Raw genomic sequence first — 20,121 nt, 5'->3', positions numbered from 1 at the left:
TCAACTTAATACCAGCTGGATTAAATCATCATGGTACTGAGCGGAGATGTCCCACCTGAGAAAAGTTGCCAGCATAGAGACATGGAGAAGAAGGAAGGCATTTGGCCATTGAGGTTTGAGGTATTGCAGCTTCTCCTCAGTGTTGCTATTTGAACCACTGATTCTCCTGGAGGAGCTCTGGTCCTCACATCAAGCATTGCTTCCTGGCTCACGAGAGGAAGACATGTACCAGTTGATCTCCAAGATGAACTTGTCACACTGGCTTCCTGGCAGGTACTGGACTATGCTTATCGTCAGAGGAGCTTGGGACCTCCGTGTTGCTGAGGATGGCTGTGGTACTTTTCAGGACAGCCCTGGTCTTTGTGTTGAATTTGATTTATCAGCTTTACTAGAGAACCCTCAATGTACCAGCACAGCTCCTCCACCCTGCTGGCATAGACTTCCTAGCTTCCACCACTGACCTTCAGGCCTTCCCAGCACGAATCCATAAAACAGATTGGCATGAGTCCTTCTTATGGGTTCTAAGCCTCCAGCTGGACTCATAGGGGGCATTGTCATGGGTTCTAGATTTTCATCTGGACTCATGTAGGATTCAGGCCCTTGCTGTGGGATTTAGGCCATTGGCTAAATTATATCTTTAGTGTTGTCGCTAGATTCCCTGCACTTTCTTGTATTAACTCTGGGTGACCATCATAAAATAATATTATAAACTCCATATCTTGATTATAATTGTTCTCCTCACAACCCCTGACTACAACACTGAGCCATGATGTCTTAAGACATCCATTGACTTTAATGAACTTACTTTTTTCTTATACATATAGGATGGTGCTGTCTCTGTGGCATAGTACACACTCACCCTAGGTTCTCACGCTTGCTTTTCTCTCTGTCTAGTTATGCTTTTCCCACAAGCTGTCTGGATGGCTTCCCTTCACCTCTCCTTCACCTCTCCTTGCAGCATCAATGACATATTCCAGTAAGCTACAGCCCGCTGCCTTGCCAAATACACCAGAACTTCCTTCTTGCCTTAACTTTTAAATATCATCTATCGTACATATCATAAATTCTATTTTTTTGTATTGCCTGTCACCTGTCTGACATTAGAACAGAGCTTGGTAAAAGCAGAAGTTTAGCTAATTTGGTTTCTAGTGCTGTGTTTCCTACAGTAATGCCTGTTGTAAAGTCAGTTCTCAAGACAGCAGTGGTGAGTGAATAATGACCGATGTTTGATAGAAAATGTTCTTACTGGATTCAATTTTTTAAAATACTAAATTAGAGAAAATGACTTTTAGAAATTGTGATCAACCTTTAAGTTTTAGAATAGCAGGTTTCAGAGAGATGAAGCTTTTCATGGGTCTTATGATTGGAGTTTCCCAGAAAGGCACAAATTACTTCTCTGTACAAATCCCTGTGAATCAGGGCAGCATCCAACCTCTTCACAACACTGTATGTCCCCCTGGCCCATTGGATTCCTATGAAGTCAAGCTCAGAATGACCTCTCAATCCATCTTCCATCCAAAGGTCCAAAAAGCCAGGTTGTTGGCTTACTGGAAACTGCGGCAGCTTGGAGGAAAGCAGGCAAAGTCCTCCCTATTCTCACTTTCACAAATTGAAGAGGGTTTCTATTCTTCTGGTAACTACTTTCAGACTGCCTGCAGAGTATCACATCTATGTTCTTACAAAAGTCTTTTCCAATACCAGGTCTGTGCGTAGAATGTAGCCAAAGCATCACTGTGCCTGACTGGGGCCTTAAGAAAGACCCAAGGTTGGGGCTGGGGATTTAGCTCAGCAGCATAAGCGCCTTCCTTGCAAGCAGGCAATCGTGAGTTCGATCCCCGGTACCGAAAAAAAGGAAAAAGCCAAAAAAAAAAAAAAGAAAGACTCAAGGCTTTTACTCTAGTCCTTTTGGCATCTTTGCATTGCCATGTTAGAGGTGCAGATAATCTTCTGAGGAATATAATTAGAGGGGCCATGATAGGAGGAGGCTGTATGACTACCTGTTAGAGAAGTAGTGGGGGAGACATAACCATCTCAGTGCCCTGGCCCACCTGTGGTTGTGCATTCTGGCTGCCCACCCCGGGTCACAGTCATGTGAGTGAGCTCCCGTGGGTGTTTCAGCCTGGCTAACCTGATAATTGCAGGTTAGTTCAAATGGCATGTATCAGAGGAGCTACCCAGCTAAACCCTGTCAATGGAGCTTCCCAGAAATGCTAATGTGGTCCTTGTGTTAGGTCACTATGTTCAGAGAGTTAAAATTATTAAAACAACTGCTACCTTGTACATACAACTGGAATGAGAGAAGTGAGGCATGTCCTCTGTAAAGGACATGAGGGACCGTAAGGTCTCTGCCACTGCCTCACTTCCAGTTTAGAAGACACAGAAGGATGAAGAGAGGGTTAGGCAGCCTGCTTCAGCAACGATTCTTCCAGTGTCCTTTATCTCCATCAGCATAAAGATCTTGAATTTTAAACATAGATTTTTTCTTATCTAGTTGTATGTCCACTACATATGTCACAAGCTCAGATAAGAATGAGAGGGAATAACATTTCCAAAGCTTAGATATGACAAATAGGCATCATTAACATGGTATATCTTCCTGCTGCATCTCTTGTGATGAGACAAATGTCAGACCAACTCCTCTGCTGCCTGCTCCCTGACACACAGAGCTGTCCCCAAATGTTTCACACAGGAAAATATTAATCAGCACCACCGATATTTCAGTCACAGTACCAGAGATAATTGAGATTATATTGCCAGCATAGGCAATGTGTACTTTAACATCTTATAATAAAGTATTTTAAAAACCTTTTAAAACAAAATTTATTCTGATGTCTCAATAAAAGACCTGAATGGTGCCAGGATTAGAAGTTTCACTCAGTGAAGTTCCTAAGCTAACCTCGTTAAAGTTGCACCCAAGCGAACAATCAGAGCATCAGATGTTGATGCTATTCAATTCTCAAATTTTTATTTGCTTTCCTTTATTATGTTTTTGTTCTGTAGGCTCTGAGACAGCTTTCCAGTTTACTCTTAAAGGGAATAAACATAACTATCAAATATGTTCACATTCAAATCTAAATGAACAAAGTCCTTTATAAAAAGATGTGTTAAGTAATTCAATGAACAGATTATTACTAAGGTGAAGGAAATAAATGGACAGAGTATATATCTAATACCTTTGTGTAAAGCCTGTTTTAATACTATACTCCCAACTGGATGCTACATACTGAAACAAACGCTATTAATTTGTATTTTTCTCTTCTGCTTAGAAACATAATAACAGTTGAGAAACATGTATTAGGAAAACATCAGCTCTATTTGCACATTCTTAAAGAGAATATTAGAGAAACAGAATTTTAATTTTCATGTATGTCATTTGTTAATATAATTAGAATGGAATACATTTAGTACTTTCAGATCTTTCAGTGTTAATTAAAATGTGAATACCTTGAATGACTATAAATACTGAATTAGTGAGACTAATACACCTAAAAGTTAATCCTTTGTCATGTACTGAAAAGATACTTAGCTAGGGTACAGTCTTTATGTCAGAGACCCCCTAGCACAGAAACTTCATGAATTGTAAGGTCCTTAAGTCTTAGATGGGAGATCTCAGAGGTACTTGCCAGTACACTGAACTCGGCTCTGGGGATTCTTACCAGTCAGCACCACTGCCTTCAGATTAGTCCAGTAAGGAATTTCACTGTCAGCAATTTTCCATACTGCAGATTTGTAAGTTTTAGAGAAAAGGAAAGTATCTCTACAAGAAAAATTGAAATAAATGGCTCCCGCTCCATGGTTTACAAAATCATCAGTAGTAGGTTTAACTAGCAATAATTCTTTAAAAGTGGGCCATAGTAGCCTCAAAGAGTTCAGTGTCAATAATTGGTGGGATGACATTAATGTTTGATATTTTTATAATGATGAAAATCTGTAAGTGCATAATACTTAAACTTTTGTTTTTATCAGTGGAGGAATCAGTTCATTCTTAAAAGTAGCATATAAATTAAAAAAGTACTTTCTTTTATAAGTCATACTTCAGGGCACCTCCTCAGGTGCTATTCTTGAAATAATACATATATATGGAATGACATAATTATAACCCATAATAATGGATCAAGGCAAAAATCATTAATGATTGCTAACACCATACATTTACAGATGACAGGGCTATTTGATTAATGCTTCAACTCACTGATCAATATGTGTGTGTGTGTGTGTGTGTGTGTGTGTGTGTGTGTGATATCAGGCTTTGGTTGCAATTAAATTGTTCAACAAATAATCCAAAAATTAAATAATGTACAAACCACATCCATTTATTTCTTAGTTATAAAAAAAATGGATCTAGGGATTGCTGGTACTAAGCTGGGCTTACTACCCAATTGTGGATTAATGTCACATTTTCTATCTTCACAAGCTGTAACCAAGAAAAAAAGCAGCCAATATGTGAGACATGTGATTTCCATGGCAAAAGACAAGTTAGCAGACTATCTTAGACCATGACAACACATTTGAAGCCTTGGCACAAGGTGGTTTATGCTTCTATCCAAGACAAGAGCTAGGCTTAATACTGTTTGAGTAGAGGAGTGTACTTAAGAGGACTGGAAAAATGGAACAATTAGAAGAAAATGGAGACAATTTGTTGGACAACAGTACAACATCCCAGAAATGGACACAACCGTGTACCATGTACCTCCTATGAAGTAAGTGTGCAGCCCAACTAACAAAGTATTCTAACCAAACTTCTTTATCAAACTATCAATTTAAAGAAGATAAAAGAAGCAAAGAAAGATATTAATGAACATCACAAGGAAGCAATATCCAAAACCTTGGATGTAGCAAACCCTACAGGGTACTGAATTATGTATCAGTAAATTATAAGAACAAAAGATGGAAGAGTAACATAAACAAACTGAAATATCAGAGAAATGGAATATGTGGAATTTGGATCAAATCTGGAACAAATCAAATAGAAAAAAGCATGATGCTCTAAGGGAAGTTCACATGATTGTCTATCCATTGATATAAGGGACTGATAATTTGTTGGGTATAACTGGTATGATGGTTTAGTTTTCAAACTAATGTTATCTTGCTGAAATTTATGCCGAACTATTAAAAAACAAAGTGATATATCCTTCAGAACATTCTGAGTATGATGAATAACTAGGTATATACATAAGTTTTTTGCTCAACTTTCTCTATTTGAATTTTCATTTTCTCATAGCAAAAAGTGCAAAGAGAAAGAGATAAAAAACAAAGAAAATGTCTTTTCACCAAAGTGCAGTAAATAGTTAAGAAGGGGATAATTCTGAGGAGGTATTCTCCTGTGGTCTTTTGAACCCCTGAATTTCCACCCTGTGCAAAGGTCGACAGTTTTCATGACACCATGTTGACACAGTGGCCAGAACTAATGTCTTTCAGTGTGTATATCAAGGACAAAAAAGGGTAAATTAAAAATGCATTTTCCCCTGAGTAATAAAAAAATAGTCTAAGAACATTTTTCCTTCTAAAAAATAGAAAAAAAGGTCTCAGAATCATTCCTGCTTAGACTCTCTCAAAGAATGCTTCTTAATGAGCATAAAAACAGTCTATGTGAACAGGAGCCATTAGGCAAAAAAATGTTCCTTGCCACAGAAAGTCTCCAATTTTTTGGCAGATGTAAACTATTTTACTTTACATACCTAAGGAAACAGAGCCACTGATAAATTAAATTCACGTTTTCTTAAGTGAATGAAAACGTGCTTATTTTGAAAAAATCGTTTTGAGATTCTGATCAAATGGTAACATATTTTAAGGAACCACACTGGAAATGTGATTGCAAAGCAGTTGGCATTTTAAAACCAACTTGTAAATAGGGAGCTTATATTTTCATCCCTCCAAGAAAATGGGCAAGAGTCATGCCTGTGTGGCATTTCAACCCATAGTGATTTATCTGAAGGAAATCATTAATTCTTCCCTGTATTTTAGAATAATAACATGATGATCAGACACCTAAAAGGCACTCAGAGGAAACATCGACTGCAAGTACCTGCCCAAATTGTTTAATGTTTGTCAAACTTGAATTGCATTTGAAGGGTACATTGCCAGTAATGGATTTCCAGTTCTATTTCCACATGGGGAAGGCTTTGTAGCCATTACAAGCTGTAGTTTATTACCTTGCATTATGTATGAGATGATTTTTGTGAGCAGGTACACAAACACAAAAGGGGAAAATACAAGAAAGCAATTTCTTTTATTGTTCCGTATGCAGTAGTTAGGAATAATTTGGAAATTTTTCAACTAACTCATTTTAGGAAATTCTTCGATCTGCTCAGGGCTGATTATTTTCTGAAGGGCTCGTAAATAATTTGACTAGCTAAAATTGGTGTTAATTCCTCATGGAGTTATCTCTAGTGGTAGAACAGGGACAAAATGTCACAAAAGGGAAACTAGATTCGAAATATGCAGGTTTTTGAGCCAAATTTCCCAGACTCACTAGCTCCATTTGTGCCTGGTCATAAACTATAATTTCTTTGTATTCATTTTCATCTTTTCAGAAAAAGAAGTGGTACAGCCAGTCTCACATGGTCATAACGAAGGCCACATAAGTGCAGCTCAGCGGTTACTGGAAAAGAGGATAATCAGAAATTTTGGTTTAATTAACATTATTAAATAAAAAGTAATAAATGCAAATCAATTTATAAATTAAAAAATACCATAAAGGGTAATGTGAAAGAAAAGGCAACAGGTTCACTTTGCTTATGTTGTAAAATTTGTTCCAAATGTCTTGCTGGTATTACCTCAGGAGAGTTATTTGAAGTTTTGTGTCATTAGTGGAAAGACTGAAACTACACTGTTTTTTAACCTTGATCTGAGACCTAATCTGTTCCTGGAATCACGTTAAATAGAGTCTTGCGTGGCTGTCACAAGCCTCAAGATCTACTATTGCAGATGATATGCCGCAGGTTCAAACTAGTGGCATATGTGACCTATAAAGTGCTACAGATGAATCACAGTATGCGACAGAAAACTCTTATGTAAATATGTAACCAGCACAAAGGGAGCATCTAGTTTCTTCCACACAGTGCCGGGGAAGCTGTGCATTACTTTTTTAATTTTGATGGCAACCCACGATCTGTATTTTTATTTTAAAGAATGAAAACGGAGAGAGTCTGCGTGTTCTTGCAGGTTTTGGCACATGGCTGTCGTTTGTAATCCAAACACTCTCAAATCTAGCCAACTTCTATCTACATTTTGGAAGAATCATTTTCTTTTGGCTAGAGACTCTCCGTAAGAATTTTCAGACCTACAAAGGTTTTGTTTACAAATTTAGAAGGGAGAAAGATCAAAATCCAGGCAGCAGGGGAAGTTCTGCAAGCCCAACTCCACATGGAGTCAACTTTCCAATGAGAGTGGGCTCCGCACAGCGAGGTTTTCTTTCAGTGAAGCAGTTTCCCAGCTAGAGAGCAAACTAACTACCACTGCATGTGGTATCTTCCCAGTTTTTCTCAGAGTCCAGTAAGCGCTCTCTGAGTGTTCACAAAGCACATTAACTATGAGCAAACAGAGGCAAAGAATTTGCAGGGACCTTCAAATGTACACAATGATGAGTATCAAGCAGGCCATGTTGTCATGTTCAGCATGACCTCAGAACTACTTAAGCTAAAGTAAGAGCATACATCTTACTTATAGATTATTTTCCATATTGAGAAAAGTAAAATGTCAGTTGGAGTAAGTTAAAAACTATGACAAAATATCATTCTGTTATAATTTCCTAAACTTTCCAACGTATCCCATACTTTGTTTTCTTCCATTCCTTTCCAGGCCAGAAGTTTCTTTCATGATAACATTAAACAACATGATGTGGTCAAAAAATAAGATTTTAAGGTAAGCTCAAATTCAAGCCACTTTGTTGTGCATATATATATATATATATATATATATATATATACTCATATCTCAGCATTTAAAAAAAAAATATTATCACTGAGTGTCAAATTCCCCATCAGGTAAATAAAGATCACGTCACACAGATACAGTTTTTTAAATAGAATCAAAATTTTCTAAGTAAACACATAATGTGTACATATATCTATACACAACATGTGGTACATAGAAATTTCTGTGTAATATGTGTACATATGTGTATATAAATATAGGTATATAGTGAATGACAACATACTGTGGGTGAAACAGAGGCACATATATGCTCCAGGAGACAAAGGAAGCAATAACAAAGGTTGAGAATTTAGTCCAGAAGTCTGCATTTATTCATGTTTATGTACAAAACTTTTGATAGGACTCAAGGACAAGATGAAGCAGTAAACCACGCATTCCAGAAGTTTGTTTTGTGTAAAAAACATGAGTGTGGCATATTCACACTGGTGCCACCATTGATTAATAGCAAAACACTGGACAATCATCTCCTGTGCTCTTTAAGAGCTAACAGAAACGTTTTTTATATGAACTTTTTATATATAAAAATATTTTGAATCATATAAAGAAATATTTTGAATCATATAAAGAAAACAACTGAGAAAAACAAGAAAGATAAGGAAGTGTGGATCTCCAACTAAAAGCACGAGGGAAGCAAACTATGGGATCTGTCAACAGAGCCCTCTGGATCACACACTGTCATGAACAATTTGCATCTCTCTCTTAATCCCACAGGTCATCAGCCAGTAATCACAGAACTGAGACTGTCCCCATGACTGTTATGCCTCCAGTGATGACAAAGCACATTTGGGACCCGTGCATCATGGGGCTGGAGCATGGCCTCCGATGCGTGGTAAGAGTGAAAAGCCAGAAGGGAAAGGGCAAAGGTGCCTGGAGACAGCTTTGCCCAGGTCAGACCACTGAAGGTGAGAGGGTGCCTTCCCCGGGAGCTCTGGCAAAGGCATCCAATGGGGAATTAGTTGAATTACAGACAAAGTTGGAGGGGGAAGGAAGTTAGAAATTCACTGCAACAATCTGTATATGTGACACGGTGGGGCTCCAAGTAAGATGTTGACAAAAGAACAATGAAATACGGATTTGGCATTCCTCCCTTATTATATATATATATTTTTAGGAACATGGCAGGCCCTGGGAGGACAGCGCCTGTCTTGGGTCAAGGACTCCTCATATGAACCCAATCAAGCCTTACCCGTCATGGGCCTGCAGGACAGCTGTTGGTCCTGGACCTGTCTTAGGTGGCCGATTGGCACTACATATGTGTCCTAGTTGCCCGTCTCTGGCTGCCTGTCCAGTGCCTCAGGGCAGTAGGGCCACAGTATCATGTGGGCCGTCAGTGGGTATTCTTTCCCTATAAGTTTGTTGTTCTGCCATTTCCAACCGGTGGTAATGTACCTGAATGGGCTTTGCCATAAATGTGTCAATCCTGTTATTAACGTTATTAATGAGCCTCATGATCCTCTGAAAAATACAAGGTCCTACAGTAAGCAGTAACAGCAAGGTGGCTAGGGGTCCCAAGAGGGGGGCAATGTAAGGGAAGAGACCCCCCCACATAGAGGAGAAGGTAGTTTCTCCAAGGTGCTCTTTTTCTCTCTCTTTGAGGCACTCTCTTAGTTTACTCATGGACTCTTTGATGACTCCCGAGTGGTCAGCATAAAAACAACACTCTTCCTTGAGGGCAGCACATAAGCCACCCTCCTTCATAAATAGGAGGTCTAGCCCTCTTCTATTCTGTGGGACTACCTCAGATAGAGACGTCAGGGACGCCTGTAGAGCCATCACAGATGTTTCTATTTCTTTTAAATCTTGATCTACTGCTGCCTGTAATTGAGCTAGATGCTGATTTCCCAACACTAGAGCTGTAGTCTCTGTTCCTATTCCCATTGCTACTCTAGTAATACAGCTAAGGTGAGTGTCACAGGTTCTCTTTCTGGTCTGCGATGCCTGGAGGTAGTAGTCCCCTGGGTGGAAGGTTATGCGAGGAAGAACATGTACAAGAACACAAAAATCTGTAGACTTGTTAAAAACAGTAGTTGCTATACAGGGTGAGAGGCCAAAATTGCAGGCCCAAGACGTTCCTGGGGGTGGAATGAGGTAATTATTTGGCTTGAACTCTGAATGAAGCTGGACACAGAGTTGTGCTGCCAGTGCTGGTAGATGGCTGGAGTCCCCAATACAAGTCCCTCTACCTGAGACATCAGGCAGAGTCAGCTTGTGGTGATTGCCCCAGTCACAGACAGATGAGCTAGAAGAACTGTTAAAGGTTAAATTGAGGGCCTTTCCTTCATAATATGGGGGAGGAGTCCAAGCATAACCAGCAGGATTGGGTAAGATCAGGTTGGGTATGATTTAAAGCCATGTATGCCCCTTTAATCAAACTGAATAGGTTAGAATGTGAATATTGAGGGGCAGGTATATGATCTGCCTGGTATGGTGGGGCTTGAGAAACCCTTATGGTTGGGTGACTTACTGTGGTTGTTTGAACAGCAGTAACAGGATCTGTATTGGACTGATTGTATTTTGGATTTGGATTATATTTTGGCTTTAGAGCAGGATTTGGGCCTATGGGTGTGGATGAAATCTATAGGGGAACCTTTTTTATGAGAATAAGATTTCCCCTGTCTTTGCCTGACTCATAAACTCGAAGTCCCCAGGTGTGTCCTGTCAACCAGCCAGGGTCTTCAGGAGTGGTGACAGTGACGTTTAGAACCTGACAGGGTCTTTGATTGGCCGGTGGGTAGCCATCTAGGCTGCACCCCAGCAGCCCCCATGTCAGTTTAAGGTGTTTATCAGGGAAGGCGGGTTGCCACCCTGTTGCAACTGTTTCACAGCCCCAACGAGCACAAAAATATTCTCCCGGGGAATTACAATATGATCTGCCCCCTATTGCTGTGGATCAAAGGTAGAATTGACTTTGTCTGGGACATTGGAGCCCCAGAAAGAACCAACAGGGTGTGGGTGCAAACCATGGACTTCCTGATCCTACCCAAGTCCAGACCACCTCTTGGTCTTTCCAGCGACTAAGCTCCCATTTCTTTCTTTCTTTCTTTTCTTTTCTTTTCTTTTTTTTTTTTTTTTAACCTCGACTTGTAAGAATGGATAAGCTCCCATTTCCAGGGTAGGTAGGGTAGTACGGAGAAGGGAGCATGGCAATGCCATTTTTTTTGTCTTTTTAAATAAAAACAACCCTACATTTATTGCCCCCATTATCAGTACCAGGGATCGAACTCATGACTGCCTGCTTCCAAGGCAGGTGCTTATGCTGCTGAGCTAAATCCCAAGCCCCTATTTTTTTTTTTTTTTAACAGTACCGGGGATCAAACTCACAACCCCCTGTTTGCAAGGCAGGCGCTTATGCTGCTGAGCTAAATTCCCAGCCCCCCCCCCTTTTTTTAACCACCAGAGTCAGTATGGAGGCGGCGCCATTTTGAGTACCGGGGCGGTGCACGCCATTTTGAGTACCCTCGGGGCCTCCAGACAAAGGGAGTGGTGGCATGTCACCATCTTGAAAAGGCTCCAGGATATCAAGGACCACAGAGCTGGGAGGGCTGGGTGCCTTAGATAAGCCCGGTGGAGGTGGAGTACAATTGCGGGAGACAGATAATGCAGCCTCACCCTGGGCGAGCGTCTCCGTGACCTGGGGATCTGTGTGACGTTGTGCCAGCAGCTCAGAGATTAAAATCCAATATGAAAAAGCAGTTATGGGAATCTTTTTTGGGCCAAAAACTTCATAATAGTCTTTAAGAGCCTCTCCTACTCTTTTCTACCTGTTTAAATTAATGGTACCCTCTAGGGGGAACCATGGACACACTGAATATATAAACTGAAAGTACTTTATCAATTCCTTTGTCTTAACCTTAATCCCTCTAGTCTTGAGTGCCTCCCTGAAGCCAGTCACGAACAATTCATGCTCACTGAGTGCTTGCCCCACGCTAATTCCGTTCACTACTGTGATTCAGGCGAGACGTAAGGTGGCTGTCCGCACGGATCACAGGAATGAAGTCATCCCAAAACAGTCACGCTGGCCAGCGCTTTACTCCCGTGAACGGTCCCGCATCATTATCCCTTTTGTCAGGTCGGCCCCACGTTGGGTGCCACTTAATCCGTCCCGCAGATCAGTCCATGGGCCTTCGCCTGGAGAGGGGAACGGGGATGAAGGGCAGGGCAAGAGAAAAGAGAGACGGAGGCTTGGCGGGATTCCATTCAAACCTCATTTATTTTTAAAATGGCTACAACTTATATAGGGTGGAGGTGGGCCAATGGGGCAGGAAGAGGGCACAGAGTGTTATCTGAGAGGTCATCGTCACATCCGGATATATGACATAAGCAGGAGAGGATTATGGGTAATGTAGGCAGACATGAGGATCATGGGAAATGTAGGCTGAAGCAGGAAATTGCTTACATTATGCACACTGTAGGCAAGGGGAGGATCATGGGAAATGTAGGCTGACACACAAAATGCCCTCAGGTGGGAGGGGCAGGGCAGCAGCAGCCATTCTGAGCCACTCCCTACATGGCATAGCTTCATAAAAGAAAACAATGGGTGAAGCATTTCAAAGTCAAAATTGTGTAATATATCAAGCCCTTGGGCTAGTGGGACTGGCAGTAGGTGGTTCTTTATCTGTTTCCAGTGAGGAGGTGCATTTTTGCTTTTATCTTTCAATTGCCTCTGTAATATATTTCCTGTTTCTGTTTCCATTACTCAACATTTTATCAAGTATGGATATAAATTAAAATTGCCATTATTTTCCCAGGCTAGGAGAAATTCTCACAATAGGTATCTATAAATTAATCACTGAAGTAATTGATCTAGTTTTTATCTTTATATGTACATATGTTTTATCTGTAAGAGAAAATATCCCTCATTTTAAAAGTGTGTCCACTTCAATTTAAATGTTTTATATAAATGATTTTTTTTTTCTAGAACACAAGAGTATGGTGTGTTTAGTGTATTTCTAGCACATAATAAATGCTCAACAAATGCATGTTGAATGAATAATAGTGCTTCAGTTCCATTAACCAAGCAGGTTGTCAAAGTTCATTTATTTTTAATCTTAAACTAGAAAACAATCTGACTGATTTGCTATGCATCTGAAGAATATTTAAAGACAATATAATAAAAAGGGTAGTATGATGTATTAAGTCCTCTTCAATCTAAAATCCAATGATTCCACTATGAGGAATATCAAAAATTATGTGTCCTTCAAGACATGTCTCCACAAAATCATTTTTTAACAAGTAATATGGAAAATAAAAACCATGAAGATGCTCTGTGCATAAAGCCTGTATATATATATACGGAAAAACCTCAAAGTCTTGGTCATATAGATTCAAGGTCCCCTTCAGAAAACTGACCATTTACCAACCATGAGCATTTCCCATTGCTATGTTTTCTTGAAGAGGTGGTTATTGGGCTTATAGAATTCTTGTTATGGGCTTATAGAATTCTTGTTATCAGGTTCTGCACTGAGAGTGTGGTATGCAGTACTGTGAAGTGTCCTCACTACAGTATTTAATACCAAAAATTAAGCAAAATACCCTAGAGTTAGAGAGACAATACCTTACCCAAGGCTTATATTTGAGAATGATGAGCATTAGGCTTGTAGTGTATCCATGTGTGTTTAAGGTATATTCTGTGCAAAAGTAGTTTCACATTATTAGCTCACAGACTGAAGTTAACACAGAAGTGTAATCTGAGTCAATAGAGTTGACATAATTAAGAGTTAATGTCTGTGATGTTAAATATAGGTATCTACTTGTAATCTTTAAAATTTCGTGTTACATATAAAATTAATAAAAATTATACCTCACCTCTTAAAGCATCAAATACATAATATAGTACTTTCAGGTTTTGGTAAATCATTATCATGTGTAGGTTTATTGGTTTGATATATATATATATATATATATATATATATATATATATATAGTGAGATTAATAATTGTGACTCAGAAGAAAGCCTAATAAAAATAAGATGTTTTTCCCTCCCTATTTAAAATAGCTCCTTTATATAAAATTATATTTAATAGATTATGAGGTAGGAAACAAGGCCAACTTAAATAGTTCATTTATAATGCACGACTATTCTAGGAAGACTTTTTGTTATTCTATATAATTTTTACTTTCAAATATTCTCTTTTGCAGAAGACACATTTTCAGTAAAAAAATTGAAATTTGCTAGAAATACTTTATGAATCATCTATTGAATTTGTCTAATAAGTTTTATCAAATATACTATTTATAGAAAAATGAAGATCAGTATAAAAATAAGTCAGTAGGACATAATGACATATATATGATATATATATATATCATAATCATATATATGTATATGTATATATATATATATATATGATTCAGTTTGCACAGAAACTAATTTTATATATGAGTTGTTATTCAGACTGAAAAAGTACTTTACAAAGAAGTTCAGTAGTCTCACACCAGAAAAATAATCACAGAAAGGGCCTAAATACACCAAATTCTTTATTTTTTTAAAGAAGTCTTTATTATATAACACCAAAAATTCAGTTCCCAAGTGTCATTTCTATGCAGGTAAGTATTTGTAGATAACCATAAAAAGCATGCATTTTCTCGAACAAACTGTATCTTTCCTTTCATAATTCAGCAAACAATTTTCATTAATAACCAGATAAAAGAAGATGCATTTTCAAGAATTTCTTTTAAGCAGAAATAATTATATAACCTTTGGAATGATATTTACCAGCTTGCAAATTAGAAACATTTTTACTTCAGGGCCAGAGGAAAACTGGGAGATTTGGCTCAGCCCATGTTCGTTGCTATTGTTTTGCAGTGACGCTGCTTATGCAAGTAGAATAATAATCAGCGGCTAAGCTGACGAACTTAGGCTTTCTGAGTCTGCATCCAGCGTGCATTATAGGAGAAGGCTGTGCCATGTCTCTCCTGCAACATTGGTCTCATAAGAAACAGAATAAAAATTAAAACAGGCAAATCAACACAGTAATTGCGAGACAGGATAAGTAGCATGCATGGTGTGCTCACTGTGCTCCAGACACTATGCGCTTTTCATGAATTTAATTTTCCCCAACTCTCTCCAACGCCAGCAGCAGATGCTGTTGATGTCTTTTATAAATGAGGAAATCTGAAGCATAGAGATATGGAGTAAGTTGTTCAAAGTCACAAAACTTCTTACTTCTCCTTCACCTCTGTCTTCCCTTGTTCTCCTGGACATCTTCTAATTTGCAAGACATCTATTTTGTTTCTCTTTTATCCATTCTTTATTTCGCTCTCTGTTTGTATTTCACCTCACTTGAATGAGAGATGCCGTGTAATATTAAATTTGTGAGTCTGATTCATTTTTCTCAGCATTGTATTTCCCAGGTGTATCCATTTAACACAAATGTCTTGGCTATGCCATGTCAAAAATCTGAGAACCACAATAAATGCAAACCTTATTTTTCATAAACATGAGGTAAGAACAGTAACAACAACAATAAAAGCATGGAATGGGGATTTAGACATTGAGGGAAGGAGTTCAGTGGGAAAAGGAAAAGAAATTAAACATAAAACAAAATAAACTGGGTCGTGTACCTGTACCCACCTATTCCCTGTGATGATTTGAACATTGTGCACAGTAAGCGTGTACTGACTAAACGTAAGTCACATGAGGAAGAAGTGGAGTCAGCATTCAAATCCAAAAAGTGACAAAATTACATAACTACTAAACCTAAGAAGAAAATAAGGGGAAAGTTCCAGGAATACCAGGCTGTGAAAGTTTGTGTGTCAGGAAATAGCTAGATATATAAAGAACTAGGATTGACAAGTTCAGCTGAAATACACTTTCCTAAAGGAGAGCAAGGTGATCTGACACAACAGGAGGAAGACAAAGAGTAATTTCTGCAGGGTCTTTGTTGCCATGAAGAAAACACTTGAGTTTTTATGCAATAAAATGGAAAGCTATTGACGATGTTTAAAGTAAGTTTACAACACGATCTGAACTACATATTTAATTTCTACTCTAACTGAAAAGTCTAGGTTTGCTAGTGTTTATAGCCACCTTCTATCCGTTTCTGCATATATGTGTTTCCTAAGCAGGCAGTGCTAACTGCTGATTTTCCTATACACATTTACCTGAAGTATGTTTGACTAGCTATGTCACTTATTTATTAAACCAACTACAGTCACCTTTGAAGAGCATACTAATCCCCAGTGTCCAAAACTCATGTGTCCTTTTTTAGAAAACTATTTAAGAGCTTCCTTATTAGTTATTTACAGTTTGCTGACATTTATTGTAAGATTCAAGTTGTAAATTTGCATTATAAGGTAAAAATCAAGTTCTTCGATCTTCTTCCTATTAACAAATTTAAATTTTTTAAAAGAGATTTTGAGAAATCATAGGCATAAAATACGTTTTCCAGGAGCAAAAAGTTGAGAGCTTCAGGTAAAGATAATAAAAACTCCATGTTAACATACATAATACAGATAATTCTAGTTAAGTAGTCACTGGACTAAAAGCAAGACCTTAATGCCCTGAGATGCCATAGTTCATACATTTCTTATTGCTAGAACGTCATACTCATTTCTCCTTCTTGGACACCAGGTGATGGTATAGATGATAAACTGACATTTACTTAGTCTCATCCCATGCAACCTCCAGAGGAAACAAATTCTCAGCTGGTGAATCTTTTGATTTTGTCTCCTTGTCATCTTGTGGTGTAGGGTTTTCTGAACATTTGTGATAGGCATTAGAGGTTGTCACGGTGCAAACACCGAGGCGACTTCTGACCTTAGGTCTTGACTACTGGATTTTTTCCCCTCTTCATAGCCACCTTTTCAATATTACCTTTGAGGAAGAGGAAGACTGTAAAATGCTGATGCATTAGCTCAATATCTATTCTGCCTCACTGGTTGTCCTTGATTTCCACACCCTGTGTGCCTGCATGTGGTAGATGGATCAGTAGGGCCAGCATTGTTGGGTGTGGCCTTCTGGAATGTTTTCTAATTCCCTATTCTGTTCTCCACTCTGACTTTTCTGTTGGCAGTTGCATAGAGGTTTCCTAGTGCCTGCAGTGGTTATGGTCTGCCTCATATTTATTGGCTTGAACTAGAATTCCACTAGCACCTTATCTCATTATTGTTTCTACACCACTTTCTCCTTCAGTAGCATCAAACTCTAGTCTCTAAATCTCTAACAATGCAAATGTACTTCCTGGAGTGACTGTTCTCCATCATAGTCTGGTATACAAAGACATCTCCCTTGGTATGAATGGAGTATGAAGCTAGTAAGGAAAGAGATGCTGAGCTAAAGGAGGAAGGCCATATCCACAGGCAGGCATTGCTCTAAGTTTCCTGAGCTTTGGATTCCAAAGATTTTAAAAGTCTCTAAGTATCATAAAGTGTATCCTTTACATCTCTTTTCAAGTTCTCCATAACTGCCGATTATGATTCAGGGCCTACACCTGCACACCGGAAGGACCCATGCCCCAAATTGATTGGTTTTTATTATCTAGGGCTTCATTTGCATACATTTGCACCATATTTTTAAAATTAATTTCATTGGTATTTTATAAATATACATAATGATCACATTCACCAGAGGATTCATTCATCGCATGATTCTTCTCTGAACCACAGTTTCCTCCCTTCATCCTCTCTTTCCTTCCTTATTTATAAAAGCTTTCTTTCCACTTTCTCCCTTCTATTCTTTTTTGGAGGAGAGTGCTTAGCTACCATTACCTAGTTGTATTAAGACAATATTAGCTTAAAAATCCTCATTTCAGTGGGAAAGTGCAGTCTCTCAGTTGATTGGAACAATGTCCCATTAGTCACCACTCTACATTATTCCCCAAACCTAAGAAAGAATAACAATGTAAATGACAATTGAATCTGATCCCTGCAGTACTTGGCTTTGATCCCTTACCTCTGTGTTATGCTCTTCAATAAATGTTAGACTTGCTTAAGGGTGTCTTCTGATCATTATACAAGAGTGAGCTAAAACTCTGCACTCATTCTTGGGACCTCTTTGCAAATCTTCCCTTGAAGAATCTAAAAGCTGAGACTGTTACACAATGCAGATAATTACCCAGTCTAGGCTGATTCAAAATTCTAGTAACAGCATCATTGCTGTACATTAAACCATATCTGTTTCTTACATGGGGCCATTTTATTGTTCTGTGAACGTTCCTTGCACTGACCCTGTCCTGCTAGCAGACACAGCACAGAAGACTTGCACAGGTTGGTGGATGGATGCTGGGTCTTGGGCTCCTTGCTCTGGGTTGTGGTATGGTGATTGGGACACCTCCCCTTGTGGTGGGATGGTAACAAGGCCAGCAACAGTGACAGTGGCCGTGAGACCACTCAGCACTCTCTAGTGCTCTTCTTGCTCTATGTTTAGTTAACCTCTGAATTAAGTTTTAACTCTCCAAAACCTTAATATCTAGTAGCTTACTGTGCTAAAGAAGACTTGCTGATTAACAAACAATTCTTCAGCATATAATCTGGATGTTGCATATGTTATATACCATAAAAAATAGATGCTAACCTCAGAGATCACTTTTTACTGCCATATGCAGTTCACAGGGGAAAGGAACCATTCATGTGGAGGCGATTAGCATCCCATGGTTTTAAATAGTATCACAACACTTCAGTTCTCCACTGTAGCGATAGAGGGGAGGTATGACATTACTCTGGTGAGTCAGTGTGTGCCACATTTAATTTTATGCAGTTATGATTTAATATTGCATCTTTACACTTATTTACATTTCTCTCCACTGCCAACCATGCCACATACGGTCTGGAAGATTTGGTATATTTTAACTTTTTATAAGAATATAAAACTATTTATGATAATGAATAAGAAAATGTATTATTACTGTAAACCTTTGAAAATTGGTGACAAAAATGTAAAACAATCAATTCACATAAATAGGTATGATCTGTTCCAACTCGTGTTACTCACGGGTCAAGTGTAGATAGATTTTTTTTTCAATAAAAATAAGTGGGCATCTCTGGAGGTTTTCCCAGTATTTCTGAATCCTAGCAGCCTATAGAACACTAGATGCATGTAATCAAAATATGTAATAGTCAACTGGTTATCTCTATTAAATCAACCAACTATATAATGGATTTTATTTCCTTGAGAATCAAATTATTATTTTGGCATCATATCTTGTTCCTCAGAATTGAAGCCTTCTTGCTTCAAATTTCCAGGTAAGAGTCTAAAAACTGTTGCAAAATAGTAAATCTTTTATTCTGCTAAGCAGGTGTCAGGCTCTGACAATGATAAATACCACTTATAGCATCACCTATGGAGACCATACTGAGATGTATTACAGGGAAGGGTTTTCAGTCTTTGTAAGACTTTCATCTCACACACTTAGAAAATAGTCAAGAGCAACCAAAAAATGATGGTCATTTTGAAATATCATATGTTTACCTGATGCTATCAAACAGTTCAATGGAACAAATATATATTAAACATCTAAACTGTACAACATGCTTTTCCAAAGCACCATAGGAAATCTACAAATAGATGATATGCTCTAATGCCCACAAATTTCTTTTAATGGCATGAAGCCTCGATATGCAATTTTACTCCATGATGTTCAACAGTACTACCAAAAGTTATACAGTATTTGCCACAAAATTTCTGCAGAAATATGAGGTAGTTTTCTCAGTAAAAGCGCATTCCCTTTCATTTGTTGGAGCAGGTGTAGCTTCAAATTTTCAAAATACTAAAAAAAGAAATTTCAATGCTCACAGGTGAATCAGAGAATCATCATCTTTTTATTCACAGAACCACAGGATCATAAAATTTCTGTGTAGGAAGAGACCTAGAGGGCATCCAGTCCAATACTTTCCAGCTTCACAGTAACAAAAATCACCTGGGGTGTTTTTAGTAACAAAGCTTTACAGGCGCTGGCCCCTAGAGATTTATTCAGCTGGTCTGGGTAGAGTCAGCCATCAGTACCTTGTAAAATCTTCCCGGGGGTTCTGATATTCAGCAAGTTGCAGAACACAAATCTAGCCCAGTTCTTGGCTTTATTATGTAAATACATCTGCGCTAATTTTTCCTGGAAAGATGTCATTAGTTTGTATTTTAATTTACATGGAATAGGACTCTGATCCTTAAATGTAGTTATTAGAACACTACTTACATATCTTGTCTTTCTATATGCATGTATATCTACAATTATGTTAATATCTGTCTCTTG

Source organism: Cavia porcellus, unplaced genomic scaffold (genome assembly GCF_034190915.1).
Source record: "Cavia porcellus strain 051 isolate PalLab524CR breed Dunkin Hartley unplaced genomic scaffold, mCavPor4.1 scaffold_6, whole genome shotgun sequence".
In the NCBI taxonomy this organism is placed as follows: Eukaryota; Metazoa; Chordata; class Mammalia; order Rodentia; family Caviidae; genus Cavia; species Cavia porcellus.
Note: the sequence above shows the minus strand (reverse complement) of the source record.